This window comes from Balaenoptera borealis (genome assembly GCF_965194805.1).
Source record: "Balaenoptera borealis genome assembly, chromosome: 16".
In the NCBI taxonomy this organism is placed as follows: domain Eukaryota; kingdom Metazoa; phylum Chordata; class Mammalia; order Artiodactyla; family Balaenopteridae; genus Balaenoptera; species Balaenoptera borealis.
In genome coordinates, this window is record NC_138872.1 from 48,007,678 (window position 1) to 48,031,435 (window position 23,758).

General features: G+C 42.8%; 1 protein-coding gene across 4 annotated transcripts in view; it reads right to left on the reverse strand.

Moving 5' to 3' along the window:
- SLC24A3 (solute carrier family 24 member 3) overlaps positions 1-23,758 on the reverse strand; it is a 470,474-nt gene that overhangs the window by 278,151 nt on the left and 168,565 nt on the right. The window lies entirely within an intron of this gene.

Sequence of the window (23,758 nt, forward strand, 5' to 3'; positions counted from 1 at the left end):
GGAGGCACCAGAGTATTCATTTAAATGATTAAATCAATCACCTGCAAAAGCCTTTATGCCAGATCCCCAGTCCCTGTGCAAACTGGGTAATAAACTCAGCCTCAGCCTAAAGTTTTCTCTTCTGTCTTAGGGAGCCGGGAAAAGGAGAGACTGGCCTTTTACTGTCTGGTTGGTGCTAACAGGCGGTGGTGTGTGCTTCTATTGGGAGGCACACGTCACTCTTTGTGTCACTCTTTTCGTGTTGTCAGTGACAACCACTGACCTTACCTGGATCCTGAATTTCACTAGGAAATGCAACGGTGAAGTTCTCATTCTTTCCCTTCCTTTTCTTGTTTATTAGCTGAAATAGTTTGATAGAGAACCCGTCTCTCATCAATTGTTTGGTTACCCGAGGTACAGTTTTACAAGGAAGACAAAATAAATGCTTGATTCTTTCTTGTTATTTACCAGCTTTCAAAATAAGGAGTTATTTTGAAATAACTAGTTATTCCCTAGCAACTTCGAAAAGTGACCCAATGAGTTCTCCTTTTAAGTGTCATGATGGACTTGTGGTTTGATGTGTGCAGTCCTTATTCTAAGTGAGGCTCAAGTCATCACACCCTTGGCCAGTGGAAACCTCTCCAAAGTGGCTCCTGAGTCCTACCGACGTGACCCAGATTTCGATGACTGCTTTGCTGTCTGGTTTGACCCAAGTTCCATCTTGTGTATTTCCTACCCCAGATCTACAATCAACCACTTCCTCAAGGATCTCTGGTTCTTTTAAAGGGGAATGGTATTTAGAGATGAGGGTCTTTTTAAATCCACTGCAATGGGCACTCAATGGGTCCTTTCAAAGTGGGCAACTCCCACCTGTGAGTTGGAAACCTGTGAGTTTCTTGTATTTTTTATTTGATAATTTCTTCTCCTTTTCCATATTCTCTGTTTTTTTTTGTTTGTTTGTTTTGTTTAAATTTATTTATTTATTATTTTTGGCTGTGTTGGGTCTTCGTTTCTGTGCGAGGGCTTTCTCTAGTTGCAGCGAGTGGGGGCCACTCTTCATCGTGGTGCGTGGGCCTCTCACTGTGGCAGCCTCTCTTGTTGCGGAGCACAGGCTCCAGACGCGCAGGCTCAGTAGTTGTGGCTCACGGGCCTAGGTGCTCCACGGCATGTGGGATCTTCCCAGACCAGGGCTCGAACCCGTGTCCCCTGCATTGGCAGGCAGATTCTCAACCACTGCGCCACCAGGGAAGCCCCATATTCTCTGTTTTTTGTTTGTTTCTATAACTCATGTTGATCTGGGTTTTAGATTTCATAGACCCATTCCCTGATTTTAAAAAAATTCTCCCTCTACTTTATTCCATTCCACTTTTGTTTTATTCTACTTTCTGGGAGATTTCCTCAACTGTATGTTACTACTCTTTTGTTGAACTTTTTGCTTTTGCTATTAGATGTTTTATTTCCAGGATTTCTTTTATGTTCTCTGAATGTCCCTTTTTATAGCCTGTTCTTGTTCCATGGGTGCAATAAATTCTCTTACATTCAAGGCTATCACTCACCATTTTCTGGTTATTTCGTATGTGTTCCACACTCTCTCTGTCCATCAAATTCCTTTCTGTCCTACTTTCTCACTTTGGTTGCTGACTTTCCCCTTTGAATGTCTGATGACCCCCTGTTGTTCATTCATATCTGAGTAAGGCACTGAAGTGCTGATGGAAAGCCGTGTTTCTGGGGAGGAAGAGGCTGTCTCCTTCTGGGCTTCAGTGCAGACTGACCAGACAGGGATCTAGCAAATTCTCAGGGGACCTCCAATGTCCACATTATACTGTAGGTCTTTTAGCTGATGAGTTTCCCCAAAGGCTCCCCCATTCCAACTTCCTGTCTGGAGCGTATAGGTCTGGCTCCCATTGCTGAGTGCAAGCAGGGATCTGGCCATTCAGTATGCAGATTTTCACTTACCCCCCATTGCTGCAATACGGGGCCACATCCAGCACCCTCAGCTCAGCTGATACCTGAGTCAGAACGTCTCAGGGTCATCTCAGAGAAGGTGCCCTCGGTTCTCTGCTGGGGCTGGGGTGGGGCTGGTTTCCTGACTGTGTGGTGTGGGAGGTGAGGATATTTACAAGCTTACATCATTGTTCTGACAAAGAACCAGCCGAGTCTTCTGTTTGAGCCCCTTCCTCAAGTCTGCGCCTTCATAGGTACCCGGCACCTTGACGCCTGAGCCTTTCAAAGGTTCTTCAAAGTGAACCAGCTTCTTTCTGGTTGGCTCCCCCTGGTTCCCATCCTGCAGGGGTGGGGGTCCAGCTTTGTCTGCTAAGTCAGGTATTGCTCGTCCCTCCACTTGACAGGTGGTAGAACCATGTTGACCCGTCTTATCTGCTTCCGCTCTCTTAGAACTTGTGGATTGATGCCTTTCTTTTTTTATTGAGGTATGTTTGACATATAACATTATATTAGTTTCCATTGACGCCTTTTTAATTTATGTTATTATCACGTCCATGGGTTTTGTGAAGGAATATATAATGCGCCATATTTAGTCAAATGTCATCTCTGATCTACTTTCTATACTTCTGCCAGAGGAATTCTTTATAGAATGCAAATCTGACCATCTTACTTCCTTTTGGACATTCCTTACTGTCTTCAGGATAAAATCTGATTTGTTAATATTTAAGGTCCTTCACGTTTTTTTCCCCATCTACCTCTCCAGTCTAATACACATGAATTTCCTCGTAGTTCCCTGGACACCTAACATTCTCTCTGGCCTTAGGCCTTTGTGCATGCTGCCCTCCAGACTGTGCTGTCTTTCCCATCTCCCCTCACTTGTCTAATTCCTATTCATCCTAAAAAATTAAGCTTCAATGTCACCTACTCCAAGAAGTCCTCCAAGATTACTCCTGTGGATTCTGGGTTGTTGGCACCTATGCAAAGCTTTGTTACATCACTCGTTGCATTGTGTGGTATCTGTATGTCCCTCCCATTAGTCTGGAAGCTCCTTCCAAGACTCCTTGTGTCTGTTTCTCAAAAACTTAGCGCAGAGCCCAGGAACCAGTAAATGCTCAATATTAATAGAATCACCAAGCAGGGGAATGAGTGAATGTTCTTATTTCCAAACCTAAAATTCCTATTCTCCTCTCCTCCTATTTAAGTCTAGGCTCTCATCAGTGAACTGTTCAAATCCCATCTTTTCCTTAAGTCTCTCTTGCACTATCAATTTACTCTAATCAAGGAGGCATCATGGCACCAAGCAAAGAGCCATGATTAGGAATCATTGGGACAGGATGCCAACTTGCAGGTGTCCATGGCCAAGTCCACTCTCCTGACCTCCGTTTCCTCACCTGTGAAACGGGGAGGGGGGGCTTTTATCAGCAAAAGTCTTTTCAGTCAAAGGGAGGGAGTGTTAATTTCCCTCCCAAGGTGTGACTTCACCTGATATCATTGTCTGGAATTGGGGGTGAGTGGGGAATGGGTCACATGACCTTCCACCTAATCCTCAGGGGATCCTTTGAGGTAGATGCTACCAGCCAGGGCACGGCTGTTAAGAACACAGGCTCTCTGGGACTTCCCTGGCAGTCCAGTGGTTAAGACGTCGCCTTCCAATGCAGGGGGTGAGGGTTCGATCCCTGGTATGGGAGCTAAGATCCCGCATGCCTTGGGGCCCAAAACCCAAAACATAAAACAGAAGCAATATTGTAACAAACTCAATAAAGACTTTAAAAATGGTCCACATCAAAAAATCTTTAAAAAAAAAAAAAAGAACACAGGCTCTGGGGCCTCATTTCCTAAACAAGAATCCAGGCTCTGCCACTTAACAAGCTGTGTGAATCACAGCAGACTATTCTGCTTATCTGTGCCTGTTTCCTCATTTGCCACCAGTCTTCACGCACAGCCCACCTCGGGGTGGTGGTGAGAGGTGAGGTGAGTGAATACATGTGAGACATTCAGCCCAGGGCTAATACACAGAACGTTAGCTATTGTTTTTGTCTGTCTTTACGAATGGGAAAACTGAGGCTCAGAAGAATTAAGCATCACCTCCAAGCTCACAGAGCCATGAGAGAGAGAGCTGTAATTCCAAGGGTCCAGAGTTCAGTCAGACAGGATGAATAAGCTCTGGAGATGTCAAGTCCAGCGCGGTGACTGTGGTTAAGAACGCCGTAGTGCACCCCAGAAATCTGTTAGGAGAGTAGATCTCAGGTGCTCTGACCCCCCGCAAAAGGTCACTCTGGGTGAAGAATGAATGTGTTAATTCACTCGACTGCAGTAACCATTTCACTGTGTATATGTGTCAAAACGTCATGCTGTAGACCCTAAATATATACAACTTTTTATTAAAAAAAAAAAAACAAAACAAGCCAGGTCTGTCTGACCCCACAAACCCTGGTATACCACCTTTCACATCCAGAAGGAAAGATGCCATTTCTTTTAATTTAATACATTAACTGGAGGCTGAAATGATATATCCTAGGTTTCCCCTCCTGGAAACAGAATCTGATGACAAATCAGAGCACATTCTCTGAAACGTGTGCAGGGTTACAACACCTCATGCCAGAAGACAGCAGAAGACCCCGGATGGGGCCCCCGGAGTTAGTTTTGAAAGGTTGTTTCGATCCTAAGTGTTTTTGTTTTTGTTTTTTTTAAGTGGAATTTCAAATACCTATTTACGTTTTTTTTTTATAAGGGAAAATGGATGATATGGCTGAAATATTTGTTTCCACCTCCACTTTGATGTAGAGATCCACGGGACTGGGCCCTGGGGTCTGTCATAAGATTTTGCCCACACTATGTGAACAGAGCTGGAATTCCTCTGAGAAGAAAGAAAAGGGCCGACAGCAGTCTCCCTGGGGGGTCCTGGGGGTGTCATTCACAGCGTCCAGGAACTGGCTGCATGACCCAGGCTCAGAGTCTCGACGGTTCTGAAGAAGCACATCACGGCAGGAAAGGATGCGGCCTGAGGTTTCTGTTCTACGTGGAACATTTAAAAAATATAGGTGAAATCATACGTGGTGATAGTTTCCTATTTTTTTCTATTCATGTTCTATCCTGAGTTTTTCCACGCCATGAAAAACTTTTCACACACATTGTTTTTAAGGCTCTATATTTCATGGAACAGAAAAGCCATACTTATTGAGCCGTTCTCATAATTTGGTGCATTTCAGCTCTTTTGTAATTAGTGTTTTAATAAACCAAATGTCTGTTACAAATGTCTTTGCACACCAACGAGGGCTCACATTTCCGAGGACCTCTTCAAGATACATTTCTAGAAGCTGACTTTTAGGGTCAAATGGCATCCACATATTTTAAGGCTCTTGATGTGTACGGGCCAGTGTGTACGGGCCAGCTGTTTTCCAGAAAGCCTGTTCTTTGCCTGAATGGCACAAAACATTCTATCTGACTGCACCTTTTTCTGGACCATCATCTTAGCATCTTTGTTAATTTGGTGGGGGAGATGATGTGCCCTGGCTATTTCAATTTGCATTTTGTTGAAAACCAGTGAGCCTGGACATTTTGTTGTATGTTGATTTTCCATTTGCATTTCCTCTTTGGATATTTGTTTGTCCTTTACTCGGGTATCTGTTTTGGGTCTTGATGTTTTTCTTATTAATTTGTATGAATTCCTTATATATCAGGAATATTAATCTTCTTGTTCTGTCCTATTTGTTTCAAACATTTCCCAGCTTGATATCTGCTGGTTAATTTTGTTAATAGCGTTACGAAGAGAAATTTTAAAATGGTGGTTCTCTCTGCCTCTTTCTCCCCCCCCCCCACCCCCTTTTATTTTCCAACTTGGCATTTCACCCACGAGGGAAATGCAATGGTCACAATCTTCTCCATTATTTTCCCATCTCTGTCCTATAGGAAGGTCTTCTCTGTGAGCTTCCGGCTCTGTCTTGCCATCCCAACCAGCGCATTTTTCTTTGTCTGGGTACTCCCTCTGCCTGAATAATTTCATTAGGCATGAAACAAAGATGCCTTGGGTGAGTCTGAACAAAAATAGCATGAGATAAATTCACAGGCCAAATACTTTAAATTCCTACTTTCTGAGGTATGTAGTCTGCCTAGTGCTATACTCAACAACACCGTCATTTAATACCTTCAAAAGTGTCCCCCATTGTTGCAGAAGAAGGAGAGGTTATGACCCTATGCACACCCACAGCTAAAAACCCAATAAGAACAGGGATGGGGAGTGAGGGGCCATAAGGCAACCCTGCTGTAGCTCACACTGTGCATTTCTTACACCCTGTGAGAGCCTGAGATGAACACAAAGGAAGTTCACCAAATACATTAGAAACAAAATGTGAGTATTTTGGAAGTGTCAAGGGAAAGTCAACGCCCCCAGGCCCAAAGCCACGGTGCGCAGCTGCCAGAGAGAGACCGTATCGGAGGCCACTAAAGCAGAACATTTGGGTTTTCACTTCTCAAAGCCATAACCCACAATTATCCAAGCTGATGGAAAGATGGCCAAAGCTTTGAGGGTGAAGCAAATGCGATGTTCCCCAGTGACTCCTCCATTGCTCCCTATTTATTTTCCTTAAGTCCCTTCTACTTCCAGCTCGCCTGACTCACTCCTGCCCTGAAATGAGGACGTTCCAATGGCCAGAGCTTTCCCCTCCCTGAGAAATCCAACTCACGTCTCGCCACTGACGCCCTTGAAAGATCCAGACCCGAAAATAGGGCCGAAGCCATCATCAAGCTGCTTGGTGATGGCCAAGACCGCTAGGTCCAATGATATCTTGATGTTTCCCTAACACCGACTTCATTTTCTTGCCAACGAACATGGCACCAGAGGATGCTGAAGACTCGTGCTACCACGTGGTGTCTGTTCCCCTAAAAACACCACACTCTCTGCTGAAGAGGAATTTGAAGAAGGACCATTTCCAGGCGCACAGGGGGTGGGCCCTGGTTGGGGACACAGGGGTGGTTCACGACGTCTGGGAGAAGAGGGAATTGGGAGTACCCCGAGGCAAGAATGTGCTTGGGGATCACGTCACTCACATCGTGATGACCCCGGGGCCAAACAGGCTTCCCCACACCAGCCAGCAGAGAAGCCACCTTTGCTTGGTCCAGGACACGCCCCCCCGAGAGTCGACCCGACTGGAAGGGATTCAGAAGCAAGTCAGTCAATGCGTGGCCACCGTGAGGGACCAAGGAACCAGGAAGGAACCACGTGGCTTCTCCCAGACTCCACCTCAAAAGGGCAGAGGTGTTTCCAGAAACACCACCCACCTCCGCTCCCTTTCACATTCCGAAGTCAAATTTGTTATGAACTCGTATCGGTTTTGAAGATGGTGTCTTGCACAGGAAAACGCTCAATACATATTTGTAGAAAGAATAAGTGAATTTGTTCATAGCGTCACCTCTTAAGGTACCTTCAACTCATGGTTCACTGGATGCTTTTATCCCTTGATTTTCAGTGTTTCCTGAGCACCTATTATGTGACAGACAAGATCCTTGGTGCTGGGGCTCCAATGGAGAGCAAGGCGGGAAGTGGTTCTGCCTTTGTGGAAGCCACAGACCTGATGGCAACGCTGACGTATAATCTTCTGCCTCGTAGGGGAGGAAGTGGCATATTCCCGCTGTCCCACCTTTTCATCATTTCACGATCTGATACATTCTTCTAGTCTTTCCAGATCCAACGTTGTTCCTCTTTTAAGTCTGTCTTCAAATGACCATCACTCTTCCTACAACACAACCTCTGCATCCCTGATCCACGGGGCGTGCCACGCGGGAGGGGGACTGACTCAGGCTTGAAATCAGACCACTCACCTGTTAAAGATGGAGAGCGCGTGCACCTGGCGGGGGGGGGGGGCGCTAAATATTAAAGTACCCGCCCCCCAACTGCCTCCTTCCCACTCCCCTGCCTGCGTTTTCTCCTCCGCGGACCATCCTTGCAGTGAAATGGCCTGGGTCTCACGCAGCATCTCAGGACAGAGCACAGCAGTTTCTGTTCTGAGACGCACAGCAAAGCAATGCCTTCCTTTTTTCCTTCCATCCTTTTTTTATCTTTTGGGGTCACAACTGCACAGCAGATCAGTTTCCTCAAGGACATTGTCTAATGCCTTTTGGCAAATGGGTGGTTTAATTTTTCCCCCTCTGGGGACCACATCGCTTTGCTTCTTTGTAAGTATTTTTTCTAGGCCTTAAGAAGCTTTCTGACAAAGTCTCCCGGCTCCTTGTAAGGCACTTGCTTTGTTCTCTGGCCCCTTTCAATATTCTTCTAAGGAACGTCCCTCTTCTCACCACTCTGTCTTGTTCTATAATTGAGTATCTGTGCAATGAATTTCATCTTACTTCCAGCGTTCAAAAAAGGGTCCATATATTTTATTTTTCAGATTGGAGATGTAATGCATGTACATGCAAAAATTGGAAGATGCAGAAAAGTATAAAAATGAAAGATAACCATAATCTTACTTTCCAGAGACATCCCCCATCAACATTCGAGACCACTCTACTCTGTATATATTTTGTGCATGTATATATATTTTTACATAATTGTACTACTATTAAAAAAAAGTTTTAGCTCTTTTTAAAAAAACTTAATATAGTATCATTAACATTTTCCTATGTTATTAAAATTCTTCATAGCCATGATTTAGTGGCCTAATATTTTATACTACGGATCTAATTTATTGCATCATTTCCTAACTTGACACTTGGGTTGTTTTCCCTCTGGGGCTGTAGTTGTGTAAGGAATTTCTCTCCCTCAACCTCTTCTCCAAGCACACATTTGGATTTAATTGGGCTGCATCCTCCTGACTCAGTGGCTCAGCCACAAACATGCCCTGAACTTTCTCCAGTTTACTGGTCAGAACAGGTACAGGACGTTCTCTTCCTTAGGGCACCTGTCCTGTCCAAGAGCTGCACAGCCCAGTCTGGACCTGATGGGTCCACCCTGCCCCCAGATCCCTCAATGTCAACATGTACGCCCACGTTTTTGCTCCCTTCAGCCCACTGAGCCTGGCCCGGTTGCCCCTGCAGGCCTGCCCCGATCTCCTCATTCTGCACACATGGAAGGCCTGGGCCGGGCCTGGCACCTGGTTTCACAGGTTTAATCCTATAAAACCTGCAAGGTTCCCTTGGAAGCGTCAGCAGTCCTTAGCCTTGCTGTACCCTAACCCCACGAAAGTGGAAAGAGGCACCAGGACTTACTCTGTCTCACTGATACCCTCTGCCGAGTTAGTTAGGGTGTAGACACCACAATAGAAACACAGCATTTCCTTGCTAAACTATAGAAGGTTCAGTATATGTACATATATATATATGGTTCAACATGGTGGAGAAAGGGAACCACAGGGGGAAGTGACATATCTAAATGATTACTCTCATTATTACTGGTGCTGTTGTAGGTTAGATTTCTCCTTTTTTTTTTCTTCCCATGCCTGAGATAATTACCAGTAACTAGACTCCTAAAATAGACACTTTTGCGATTCATTTATTCTCCTTGAAGACCTTTTTCTGCTGCATCTTTCCTGCAGTTCTCTTCTGAAGCCAGGACAACTTTGCTGTGTTTTCCCTTGTTTGTTTCTGACATGAAAGGCAGCCCCCCTTTGCCAAGTGGCCTCTCTGGATGCCTGAAGCAGCTGGAGTGAGTACCATCAGAGCACAGCCCGCCCCTTCTTCACTCCCAGGAGGAAGACGGAAAGTGGGACACGGAGAAACTAAAGAATGACAGATGCTTGCCGTCTGAAGGGCACGTCCCACTCTCCCCAAATCTCCCACCTCCATCATTTCACGGGATGACCACAGGGACCCGTCACTACTTCTTGGCCTTGGACCTTCTTTAGCAGCTTCTCGGCACCATTGCCCAAGGCTCTCCCAGGATGGCCAAGCTGCTCTGCCCAGGGACTCACTGACAGGAACCAGCTCTGGTCCCTGGGAGTCTCCACTATCCCTGGATCAACAAACCAAAAAAACGCCCACTTTTCTACTCAGTTTTCAGAAACAGACCCTCTGTAAGAGTCAACAGGTATCTTCCCGGTACCAACCTCACTGGTTGGTAGAAACTGCCTGGTCCACCATCTTGCCAGAGATCAGCAGAAAAGAATGCCATGATTGATTAGTGGTGTCTGTCTGTGACAGCCGTGGAGGGGATCTGGGACTATTTCACATCCGCCAGCTGCCATCTCTTACTAGATCCATCCCCCGCCTTCCCCAAGGCTTGTGCTTGTATCTTTGCAACTTCCTACCTTAGAAGTGGGGTGGGAGGTTCCTCTCATATACAATAGATAAAGCAACTAAATAACCTCACCCACGCACTGGGAGGCCATGGCACTGCCTCACTCCAGCCAGGGGGACTGCACTGGCCGCGGAGAACATGGGGAATGCCATGGACCCTGCTGTAGCCCTAGGCCCTCAAATTTAATCATGTCCCTTTCGTGCTGCCTTTCGCTCTTTCTGCCACACTCCTGGACCTCGACCCTCCCCTGCTCACTGCAGCCGTCACTCCGTTCTAGTAAATCTGTCACATGTCTTTCTCCCCTGCGAGACGGAAGATTCCTTTAAGGTAGGAATCACATCACATCCTGCTTTTGCAGAGTGGACAGGCAGAGAATGGCTTCTCAGTAAACATTTTTGAATGGAATTCAACTGGGTCTCCGGATGAAGATCTACAAGTGGAGCGACATATACACACTACTATATATAAAACAGATAACTAATAAGGACCTACTGTATAGCACAGGGAACTCTACTCAGTACTCTGTAATGACTTATATGGGAAAAGAATCTGAAAAAGAATGGATACATGTATATGTACAACTGATTCACTTTGCTGTACACCTGAAACTAACACATTGTAAATCAACTATACTCCAATAAAAATTAATAAAAAAAGTCAATTCTCTTAGTCTCTATATGGACATGAAAGGAAGAGGCAGAAAAGCTCTAAAATTGAACTCCAAGTCCTTCAGTTTCTAAATCAGCTTTGCCAGTCCTCTATCATTTCACCATTGTTCTCACATGTAAGCAAATACAAGAATACTCAGGTGGAATTTCAAAGAGAATGGAATCTTCCGGATGGGGTTTGATTTGGTACCAACATTCAAATACTCTCTCTCTCATACACACACACACACACACGCGAATCATATATATTTAAGAACACTGACATTCTGCTAAAATACTGAGTGCTTTGGGTGATGTCACCCCAATATCGTGGAAGGCCAGTAAGCCTCTCAGTCTGAACTGTTAAGTTTTCCAAAGCAATCAAACAAAGAAGGAAAGGCAGGTACAAGATTTCAGCAAGTTCCATGAGGCAATTCAAAATCAGGTTTTCAGAGGTTCTTTTTTGAAATTGCATTTGCTGTCGGAGTATTTATTAATACACACCTTCAGCACAGGAAATCATTCGCTGAACAAACATGAATATATTTGCAAATCCATGTGTTAAAACGATTTCATTATTTCACCCGAAGTTCTCTCTACATAAAGAAAAAACACCTACATTTTATGTACTGTCTGGTGTGTACACTCCTAATTTTCCTTGGTAGAAATAAAATTTAAATTCTTCAAATACTTCAAGGTTTGGGATTTTGTTTTAAACCAGTTGGAAACAGTGCTGATACCAAATGTACTACTAGAAATTAGGTTACTGACGTCAGGATGATTTTTTGATGAAAATGTAGAGAAAACAACAATTGTGAAGTGATATGCCGCTGAAATTCTGCTTCCACCATTATGATCAAACCCAAGGTGCCACTCTGCCTTTTATGTTTCAATTATGTTTTCCATCGATGTGGCCAGGGTACCAATGGCATTTTGGTTACATGTGTCCGTCCTACCTCAAATTGAAAAGGAATTTGAGGTAGCCAGGACAGAAGGTTGATAGAAGGCTCACCAAAATTTTGTGTTCTCAAACATGAACTGATTTTCCTAGCTGTAAACTTTACAGAAGAAATGGAAAGATGGATTAGAGATTGATGTTTTGGTAGTACTGGTGGGTCCTGGTTTCCTGAAGAGCCTGATGGAAGAAGCACCGAACTGGGAGCCTGGTTTAAGTTATATCCACACTAGCTCCCTACTCCTGCCCCCATGCTGGAGCAGATGCCAGGAGTGGGCCTCTGGGCGACACAGTGACCAAGGTGATGGAGAAAAACACCAGACCTTGGAATTAAGACTCCAGACACGCTGGGGGCAGAGGCGATTCCTGACTCCCAGAGGGAGTCACGTACAGCAAGAGTGCACCCCACAGGCAGAGGATGGCCTGGGACACTGGCTAGTAATCACTGGGGTGGGGGTACCACTTTGGGGTGTGTTGTACCCTCTGTTATCTCTGTCTTAAGGACCCTGAGAGAGAAAGTGGATGAAAATAAGTGGGCTTTTAAAAATAAGACAATGTCAGCTGGGACAAAGTGAGAGAGTGGCATGGACATATATACACTACCAAATGTAAAATAGATAGCTAGTGGGAAGCAGCCGCACAGCACAGGGAGATCAGCTCAGTGCTTTGTGACCACCTAGAGGGGTGGGATAGGGAGGGTGGGAGGGAGATGCAAGAGGGAGGAGATATGGGGATATATGTATATGTATAGCTGATTCACTTTGTTACACAGCAGAAACTAACACACCATTGTAAAGCAATTATACTCCAATAAAGATGTTAAAAAAAATAAATAAATAAGACTATGTCAACCCTGATAGGCTTTGAAGAAACCAGGAGTGGGAGGGTACCTGGCTTGGATACCAGGGGAAAGAACCACAGCTCCACGAAGGGGGACAGCCCTTCCCGTCTTCAACTGGTCATCGGTCATCACTCCCGTGAGGAGTGGCAGACACTGCATGATGACTGCCTCATACCTGGAACAGGTCACCCTTGACTGTCCATGGGTTGTCTAACCCAACCCCTGGGCCCCATCATACCATGCGGCAACGCATCAAAGTCTGCCTGGAACTGGATTAAAACTCATGCCCGCGTCTTCACCCCGGGCTGACGCAAATGAACAAATGCATGGGGAGGGGCCAGTGGAAGGACAGGGAAAGCCTGGGACCCCATAGGCTCCTGTTTCCTGGTAACGCCCATCCAAAGTCTACTTACTCAGTCCCTGGACTCGGTACCACTCGGTGACCACTGACTTCTCCACTTTTACCCTCACCAGGGCAAGTGGATAAGGGCATCTTTCTCTGCCCACAGTGCTGTGTCACAAGAACCTAAGGATTTCTACCTCTAGAATGGCCGTGGGCTTAGCCCAGGATTTCACTGTCTGAACACAAGCTCAGGAAATTTAGCTCCACAAAGGACCGTGGCCTGTTTTGCTAACTGATACAGGCACATCTAACAGGTCCTCAAAACTAGTTGCTGAATAGAACTGAATTCTGAAAGGGGATCCAAGGAATCCCCGGTGACAGGCTCAGAATGTTTTCCTTTGCAGTAAAGCAAAAAGAACACACAGTGGCGGCGGTGGGGGGGGGGGGCGGAACAGGGGAGAGCTGGCGCGGGAGGCAGATGACCACAGTGCTGGTTTCCTCTGCCCTCCTCAAGCTGCCGGGCCTTAATCAAGTTACACACTTGCCTTGAGCCTCGGTCTCCTCACCTGTGAAAAGATAGGAGCTGACTCTGCAGTGTTTCCAAGTCTGTTAGGTCGAGCCCCAAAGCTCTGCAGAGATGCTTCTGTATAGGAGATGCACAGGAACCCTGCCTTCATCTTCATCTGTTTGATTAGGAGACTTCCCACAATTTTTCGTTTGACTAAAGAATTCCACTGCTAATGACAGAAGGCAGTAAAAACCACTTGACCTTTTTGTCGGTAAGACACTACCACCTGACGATATTTATAATTCCTTAAATCTGGCTACACTGGCATCTCATGGTTCCTAGAACACCCCAAAGTTCTTCACTCCCCAGGACCCATCTGCATGCTGTTCCCTCCACCTGGAATGCCCTTCCCTAGCCCCCCCACGGCGTCATCTTTGCTGGACTAATTCCTACTTAAAGGTCACTTCCTCAACAAAGCCCCCTGCTGTTCTCAGATGAGTCTGAGACCCTATTCTTTGTTCTCACAGCATCTGTCCTGTTTACTAAGAGTACTTCTCACAGATAAAATGTACTAAATCGGTGCCATCCTTGGTCTGATGTCTGTTCCTCTTGCTAAATTATCATTTCCATGAGGACAGATACTGGGTCTATTTTGTTCACAACTTTGTCCTCATACAGAGCTGAATTCATGTCTTACCCAATAACTGCTTCTTGAAGCAATGAATGACAAATTTAACAGGCATTAAGATGTTGCATAAGATGCTGAGTAAGTTCATTACCGTGGGGGTACCATCGCAAGTACTTGAAAAACGCTGGACAAGCCAGGGCCAAGGTCATACTTCTCATGTAAAAGTAGAGAAACCACACCAGGCCTTCCCCAGTCCTCTGGTTCATCCTCTGTCTTGTGTGATGTCTCAAAGCTCAAATTACCCTGGGGTGCACCTTCCACACCTGGGCTGTCTAATACGGAAGCCACTAGCCACATGTTCTTAAGAGCACAGTGATGAAATGAAATGAGAAATTCAGTTCCTCAGTCACACTGGTCACCTTTCAAGGGCTCAATAGCCATATGTGGCCAATGGCTACTGTCCTGGAGAGTGCAGATACAGACCGTTTAACACCATTGCAGAACCTTTTTGGGGGGGTTTGTTTTTCTATTAATCTTTATTGGGGTATAGTTGATTTAGAATGTTGTGTTAGCTTCTGCTGTACAGCAAAGTGAATCAGTTTTATATATACACACACACACACGCGCATACACACACACATCCATTCCTTTTTACATTCTTTTCCCATATAGGTCATTACAGAGTATTGAGTTGAGTTCCCTGTGCTACGCAGTAGGTCCTTATTAGTTATCTATTTTATATATAGTAGTGTGTACATGTCAATCCCATTGGTACAGCCACTATAGAGAACAGTATGGAGGTTCCTTAAAAAACTAAAAATAGAATTACCATATGATCCTGCAATCCCGCTCCTGGGCATATATCCAGAGAAAACCATAATTCGAGAAGACACATGCACCCCAATGTTCACTGCAGCACTGTTTACAATAGCCAGGACATGGAAGCACCCTAAATGTCCATTGACAGATGAATAGATAAAGAAGATGTGGAACATTTTTTGGCCAGTACTGTTCTAGCTTCTGCTTAGCCTGACACACGCCATATTTCTGGGTCATCCTGGACCACATGGTCCCCTATCTGGGCTTTACCTTCCTTCTTAACACTGGAACTGGAACTAGTTCACTGCTGGTCTTCTCTGAAAGGACACAGTGAGATTTTAAAAGCTTTCATCTGTCAAAGAAACTAGTTTCTCTGATCCTTTCCTTCTACCCCATAGATTTTAAATGTTCTAGGTTTTTTCTTTTGTTTGTTTTTTTTTTCCCCTTATTTTCACACCCTTTGCTAACAACTTCCTTTGGATGTTGGCCCTCTCAGTGCTGCCCCTGGTGTCGCTGGGCCACTCCTGGAGGATCTGGCCTCATTCCCTATGAGTCCTAACTCTGGAGTCTGGTCTCTCATCATTTCTGTCCTTCTGGTACTCTGGCTCATTTGTTTCTAAAGAAAAGTTTAGGTTGTTGAATAACAGCTCCAATATCTGCATTTATCTCTCACTTTTCATATAATGCTCGGGAAAAAGTAGCTGGAGAGAAAACCTAAGCAAATCTGCTTTCCTGAAATGGACTCTTCATTTTGGGCTTTATTCCTACTGAGTTCATCATGGATTTGATTATTTCGTGATCATCTCCTTCAAGGCTTCTGTCTAATCTTCAGATTAGAGATTTAGAGCAGTAAGTAATTCTTTCTTTCCTCTTTCATAACATCACATTAAAAATGGATTTCTAGGGGCTTCCCTGGTGGCGCGGTAGTTAAGAATCCGCCTGCCAATGCAGGGGACACGGGTTTGAGCCCTGGTCCGGGAAAATCCCACATGCTGCGGAGCAACTAGGCCCGTGCGCCACAACTACTGAGCCTGCGCTCTAGAGCCCGCGAGCCACAACTACTGAGCCGGCGCTCTAGAGCCTGTGCTCTGCAACAAGAGAAGCCACCGCAATGAGAAGCCCATGCACCACAACAAAGAGTAGCCCCTGCTTGCAGCAACTAGAGAAAGCCCGCACACAGCTACGAAGACCCAATGCAGCCAAAATTAAATAAAAATAAAATAAATAAATTTTTAAAAAAGGGGGGAATTTCTGTCTTAGTTGAGTCTGCCCTTCCTGATGCTTATAAATGATCTCATGCAGCTGCTGGCCTTCATCTGGGTTCCTCCAGAAGCCAATACTGAGACAAAGATTCAAGTTTCCAAGTAACACCACTGGATCCCAGAACAAAACTCAAGAATATTTATAGGAATACGAAAATACCCAGCACCAAGCAAGGTAAAATACACAATGTCTGAATAACCAGTGAAAAGATTACCAGTCATGCAAAAGAGCAGGAAGATAGGACCCGTATTGAAGAGATCAAGCGATCAGTCAAAACCAACCCCAAACTGACACAGATGTCAGAACTGGAAGGCAAGGACATTAAAAGCGCATTCCATAGTTCAGAAAGTTATGCAGAGACATGGAAGATATTAACAAGAGTCAAACTGAGCTTCTCTAGATGAAAACTACAATGTCTGAGGTGGAAAGGTACTGGGCAGGATTAATGGCAGACTGGACATTTCAGAAGTAAAGAATAGTGACCTTAAAGATACAGTAATAGAAACAATCTAAAATAAAACAGAGAACAAAGATATTTCAACACCCCTCTCTCAATAATTAATATAATAAGCAGGCAGAAAGTAAGTCAGGAGATAGGAGACTTAATCTTACCCACCAACTTGGCCTAATTGACATTTACAGAACATGCCACACAACAACAGCAGAAAGCATGTTCTTTGCAAGAGCACACGGAACGTTTATCAAAATAAACCATATTCTGGGCCATAAAACTAGTCTCAATTAATGTAAAAGGAATCAAGTTATACAAAGTTTGTTGCCCATCCACAATGGAATTAAATTAGAAATCAATCACAGAAAGATATCTGAAAAATGTCCCAAATATTTGGAAGCAAAATAATGCATTTCTAAATAAGCCACATGTTAAAGAAGAATACAGAGAAACAGGAGGCATTTTGAACTTCATGAAAATAAAAACATATCAAACTTTGTGGAATGTCACAAAGAGGAGATCATAGCACTATATATCTATACTGAAAAAGAAAAGTTTCAAATCAACCACCTTGGCGTCCCCCTTTAAAAAATTAGGCAAAGAACAACCTACATACTATTTTCCACAGTGGTTACATCATGAAGCATTCCCACCAACAGTGCACAAAGGTACCCTTTTCTTGACATCCTCGCCAACACTTTGTTTGTTTGTTTGTTTGTTTTTATCATAGCCACCCTAACAAGTGTGAGCTGATATCTCACTGTGGTTTTGATTTGTATTTCCCTGATGATTAGTGATGCTTTTCATGTGCCTGTTGGACATCTGCATGTCTTCTTTGGAGAAATGTGTATTCAGTTCCCTCACCTATTTTCATAATCATGTTATTTGTGTAGTTTGTTTTTTTGTTTTGTTCTTTGCTGTTGATTTGTAGGAGTTCCCTTTATATTGGGATAAAATTTGGATATTAATCTTTTCTCAGATATATGGTTAGCAACTATTGTCTCCCATTCCATAGACTGCCTTTCCATTTTGTTGATTGTTTCCTTTGCTTTGCAGCAGCTTTTTAGTTTGTTGTGGTCCCCCAAAAGAATGACCATATGATCCAGCAATTCCACTTCTAAGTATATATTCGAAGGAATTCAAATCAGTATCTTGAAGAGATAGCTGCACTTCCATGTCTACAGCAACATTATTCACAATAGTTAGGACAAGGAAGCAACCTAAACATCCACTGAAAGATGAATGCATAAACAGAATGTGGTATGTGCCTACAATGGAATATTATTCAGCCTTAAAAAATAAGGAAGTCCCACCATTTGTGGAAACTGAATGAACGTGGAGGAGAAAATGCTAAGTGGAATAAGCCAACTACAGGACAAGTACTATGTAATACCACTTATATCAAACTCACAAAAGCAGAGAGTAGAAGAGTGGTTGCCTGCGGCTGGGGGGAGAAGGAAACAGGGAGGTATGAGTCAAAGGGTACAAAGTTTCAGCTACGTAAGACGAGTATGTCTTAGACATCTACTGTACAGCATAGAGTTTATAGTTAACAATACTGTACTGTACACTAAAAAATTTTCTAAGAGGATAGATCTTATGTTAAGTATTCTTATCACACAAAAAATAATAACAAATAAATAAAGAGGGCAGGAGGAAACTTTTGGAGGTGATGGATGTGCTGATGACATAGACTGTAGTGATGGTTTCACAGATGTTAACTATCTCCAAACTCACCAAGTTGTGTACATTTGATATTTCTGTATGTCAATCATTCCTCAATAAAGTGGTTAAAAAAGAACAATTAAATTCAAAGTAAGTAGAAGTTAGACAATAATAAATATCAGAGTGGTAATTAACGAAATATAAAAGAAACACACAAAAGAGCAATAGAGAAAATCGGTGAAACCCAAAGTTGGTTCTAGAGATTATCAATAAAATTTTCAAATCAGGAATGAGATAAGTGTCATCAGTACAGATTCTATATACATATTAATAGGATACTAAGTAAATATTCTGAACTACTTTATGCCAATATATTTGACAACTTAGATGAAATGGAAAATTCTTTGACAAACAAGGTACTAAAGCTCATTCAAGAAGAAAAAGATAATTTGAATAGCTCTCTAATAAATGAATTGAATTTACAGTTAAAAACCTTAATATAAATAAAACTCAACCCAGATGGTTTCACTGGTAAGTTCTACCAAACACTTAGGAAAGAAATAATACCAATTCTACATAAACTCCTCCAGCTCCCACACAACTTAATTTATGAGGCCAGTATTAATCTGCTACCTACCAAAACCAGACACAGACATTATAAGAAAAGATAACTATAGATTAATATCCCTCATAAACATAAATGCAAAATTATAAATAAAATTTTAGCACATTGAACCAAACAATATTTAAAAAGGATAAAATACCATGACCAAGTGAGATGTATCTTAGGAATCAAGATTGGTTTGACATTCAAAAATCAATTGATGCAATTCACCATATTAACAAATTAAAACAAGAAATCTTATGACCATCTCAATAGATGCATAAAAAGCACTTGACAAAATCCAATATCCTTCTTGATTTAAAAAAAAACTGTCGGGGCTTCCCTGGTGGCGCAGTGGTTGAGAATCTGCCTGCTAATGCAGGGGACACGGGTTCGAGCCCTGGTCTGGGGGGATCCCACATGCCACGGAGCAGCTGGGCCCGTGAGCCACAACTACTGAGCCTGCGCGTCTGGAGCCTGTGCCCCGCAACGGGAGGGGCCGCGATAGTGAAAAGGCCCGCGCACCGCAATGAAGAGCGGTCCCCGCACCGCGATGAAGAGTGGCCCCCACTTGCCGTAACTAGAGAAAGCCCTCGCATGAACCGAAGACCCAACACAGCCAAAAATAAAAATAAATAAATAAATAAATAAAGTAGCTATAAAAAAAAAAAAATTTAAAAAAAAAAAAAAACTGTCAGCAAACTAGGAATACAGGGGAAATTCTTCAATTGATAAGCAGTATCTAGAAAAATCCTAGAGCTCACATTTAGTAAATGGTGAAAGACTGGAATGCTTTCCCCCTAATACAGAACAAGACAAGGATGTCCACTCTCCCCACTTCTGTTCAATGTTACAGAAGCTCTAGCCAGTTCAATAAGGCAAGAAAAAGAAATAAAAGGCAGTCAGATTGTAAAGATAGAAGTAAATCTGTATTTACTTGCAGACACCACAATCCGCTATATAGAAGAACTAACACAAACAGCTGTAATACATAAACAGCTACTAAAATTAATATTTAATTTAGCAGGCTACAGAATACAAGATCAATGCAAATATCTGTACACTGAAAATTACAAAATATTGCTGAAAGAAATTAAACTACTAAATAAATGGAGAGATATACCACGTTCATGTATTGCAGGACTCATTATTGTTAAGATGTCAATTCTCTACAACTTGACCTACAGATTCAACAAAATCCCAAGAGGTTCTTTGAAGAAGAAGAAAAAAATTATGGCACTTTAAAGTTAAATTAAGTAATGAAGCCATGTCAGTTAGGAGTCTTAGAAGTTAAATCATAAGCCCCAAGGAAATGATTACCAATGGGAGAAGAGAAAAGGCTCCAATTCTTGAAATAAGCAGAAAGGAAAGATTTAAGAGAAAGAATAAAGAAGTATAAAATGCCTGTAAGGTAGGTTACATTCTTCCAAAGCAATATTTTAAGAAAATGGTGTTGATTTCCTCTGTAGGTGAGGGAAAATGAGCCACATTTCTCATTTCCTACTAGCGTCTCACTTCCTACTGGAATCTCACCTCCTGTGGACCGAGGTCCTCAGACAGCAAAGCTTTTGCTGCAATACTCCTTCTTCAAGCTCTCATAAGATTGCATCAAGAACTAACAGCCCTTTCAGCATCACAAAGATAGTTCCAAATTATGCTCTTTACCGGAAGCTTCCAACTTACATAATAGATGCAACAGCCTCACTGTTTTCTCCAGCCTCAAACTTGACAGTCTTCACCTTGTTTCCCTTATCTATTTAACTATCCCTTTTTTAAAAAGCACAATCTTTCTCTTTATAACCACCAACATTTTGAAAAAGGCACATATTTTCAAGGTAAAATGAAATAAGAGATAAAGACAAAGCCAGTCCTTCTTTGGAAGACAATAAATGTTTGTTGTCTAATAAGCTGTTTTTAGGATTTTGTTTTTGTTCAAAGTTTGAAAACACTGCTAAACTCCTGGGCTTAGGTCTCATTTTCTTTCCAAATGCTGTGGTTTCCAACTAGTTTGTTATCTTGATTGAAGACTGAGTGTCAAGATTTGCATCTCAAATGATTATTTCATACCTTTGGCAAGAACCTAACTGGTTATGATGAAAAACAAATCATTTGTATTTTGAGGGGAGAAAAACATACGGAACATACAGAAGAAACTTTGTTAATGAGAAAAAGATAATGTATGATTTAAGAGTTCCAAATCTGTATGTTAAAAATATGCAAGAAAGGGAACAAGGGAAGTTTTGAAGAGCGGGGAGAATGTGCTTACATTGCGACTGAAAGCACTGATTCTACTGAGTTGGGTTGAAATGCACACATGACATACAGTACATATCAAAGTGTCTCGTGTTTGTTACCTCCAACAGTGACATTAATGATCACTTTCTCATTTACCCTTCAGGCCAAGTTCCCTGCTAAATTCAATCCCACCCTTACTAACACAGGCCGCGTGGATGTATCCTGAAGCAGAATTCAGTTCTGTTGACTGGGATGAAAATGCAAAAGAACATCCGTATGCAGGGTTGCCAAGGGGAAGTGATGGAGTCTGCATGCCTACCCCTGGCAAGTTTTTTCTGGCACTAATTACCATGATTTGACATGACTGCATATTTTTTAGACACCATATGATCCTGGCAAACGGAAGTGTCAGTGAAAATTATACTCCATCAGCTTAAACCTTCCTAAATGCCAGGGAAGTAATTTGATCTGCGCTGTGAGCAAAGTCTCTAGAATGCATGCTGCTACTGATCATGTTTTATTCCAATCAAAGGGTTAGAGAATGCATGGCACTTACTTCTTTCTCTTAAACCATTGCGTGTTCTAGACCTACTCTGTCCAATGGCATGTGGCTCCTGAGTGCCGGCACTGTGGCTGGTAAGTGCTGTTAAGTGTAGGAGATTTTGAATAAAAAAGAGATTGTAAATCCCTCATTAGTGACTTTACATTGATTACATGTTGAAATAATACTATTTCAACAAGTAATAAAATGGGTTAAATATTAAAGTTGATTTCACCTGTTTCTTTTACTTTATTTAATGTAACTATTAGAAATTTAAAATTACACCTGTGTCTTGCGTTGTGTCTCTATTAGGTAGCACCATTCTAGACAATAAAGGTTAATATATCCTATAGACTCACTGCTTGGTCTACTTTAAAGTATGTAGATTTGAAAAGCAACCAAAAAAGGGGAGACTATCCTTTCGGCGAATACCACACACATTAAAGTTTAATCCTCTGGGAGCACCAGGTGATGGGTAATTTCCTCTTTCAGAGCAGTAAATGGTCACCATCACAGGCTATTGTGCAGCTTATGCAGTGACAACTGGTTCCTGGGGATCCTTTTAATGTCATGTTGCAGCCAAAACGTCATTCTCATTATTAAAAAAAAAACCAAAACCAAAAAACCACCTCTAGGGCAGGGACGGGGGATACCTCCCTGGCTGACAGCTAGAAGATGGGAGCCCCCAAACCGGGCCCAGCCCCACTGCTGCCCATCTTATCCCAATACTTCAGCACATCCACAGACCTTTTCACTGTTTCCCAAACTCCTCGCAGCCTTTCCCTCTTTCTGGAATGCTCTGATCCTCCTTCTCTGCCTGTAAAACTCCTACTCATACTTTAAAACCCAACTCAGATGCCTCCTCCTTTGCAAACCCTTCCTGCTCTGCCTCCGCAGAACATTCTCAGCATTTAGTTACTAGAGCACAGCCGGGTTTCCCTGTAATGATTCAATTACTTCTCTGTCTGCTCTCCTTCCATCTGTCCCTTTCCAAGTGCCTACAACATTGTCGGGCCAACACAGTGAATGGTGTGTGTGTGTGTGCACGCGTGTATGTACATACATATTTTCAAACACACTTGCATAGGAAAGAAAAATCTATAAACCTAATGTAGTTACTCACCAAAATGTTGAGTGGTCAGCTCTGGTGGTGGAATTATGGGTGATTTTTTTTTTAATTGCGGTAAAATGCACATAACATAAAATGTATCATCTTAACCATTTTTAAGTGTACAGTTCAGAAGCATGAAGTTTATTCCCATTGTTACACAACAGATCTCCAGGAGTTTTTTAACTTGCAAAACTGAAACCCTGTCTCTACTAAACACCCCCTTCCCCAGCCCCTGGCAACCACCATTCTACTTCGTTTCTATGAGTGTGACTATTCTAGAATACCTTCATACAGTCTTTGTCTCCTTATGACTGGCTTACTTCTCTTAGCATTATGTCCTCAAAGTTCATCCATGCTGTAGCAGGTGCCAGAACTTCCTTCCTTTTTAAGGCTGAAAAATATTCCACTGTATGCATACACACATTTTGTTTATCCATTCATTCACGGTTGGCCATTTCGTTTGCTTCTACCTTTTGGCTACTGTGAATGACGTTGCTATGAACATGAGTGCACAAATATCTCTCTGAGAGGCTACTTTCAATTCTTTCGAATATGTGCCCAGAAGTGGGATTGCTGGATCATATGGTAGTTCTATTTTTAATCTGTGAGGAACCTCCATACTGCTTTCCATACTGGCTGCACCAATTTACATTCCCACCAACAGTGCACAAGGGCTCTAATTTTTCCACATCCTCACCAACGCTTGTTATGTTCTGCTTTTTTTTAACTGTGGTCATCCTAATGGGTATGAGGTGGTATCTCATTGTGGTTTTGACTTGTATTTCCCTAATGATTTGTGATATTGAGCATCTTTTCATATGCTTGTTGGCCATTTGTATATCATCTCTGGAGGAAGGTCTATTCAAGTCCTTTGCTCATTTTTTAATTGGGTTGTTTGGGGTTTTTGTTGTTGTTGACTTGCAGGGGTTCTTCATATATTCTGGATAGTAACCCTCTATCAGATACATGATTCGCAAATATTTTATTCCATTCTGTA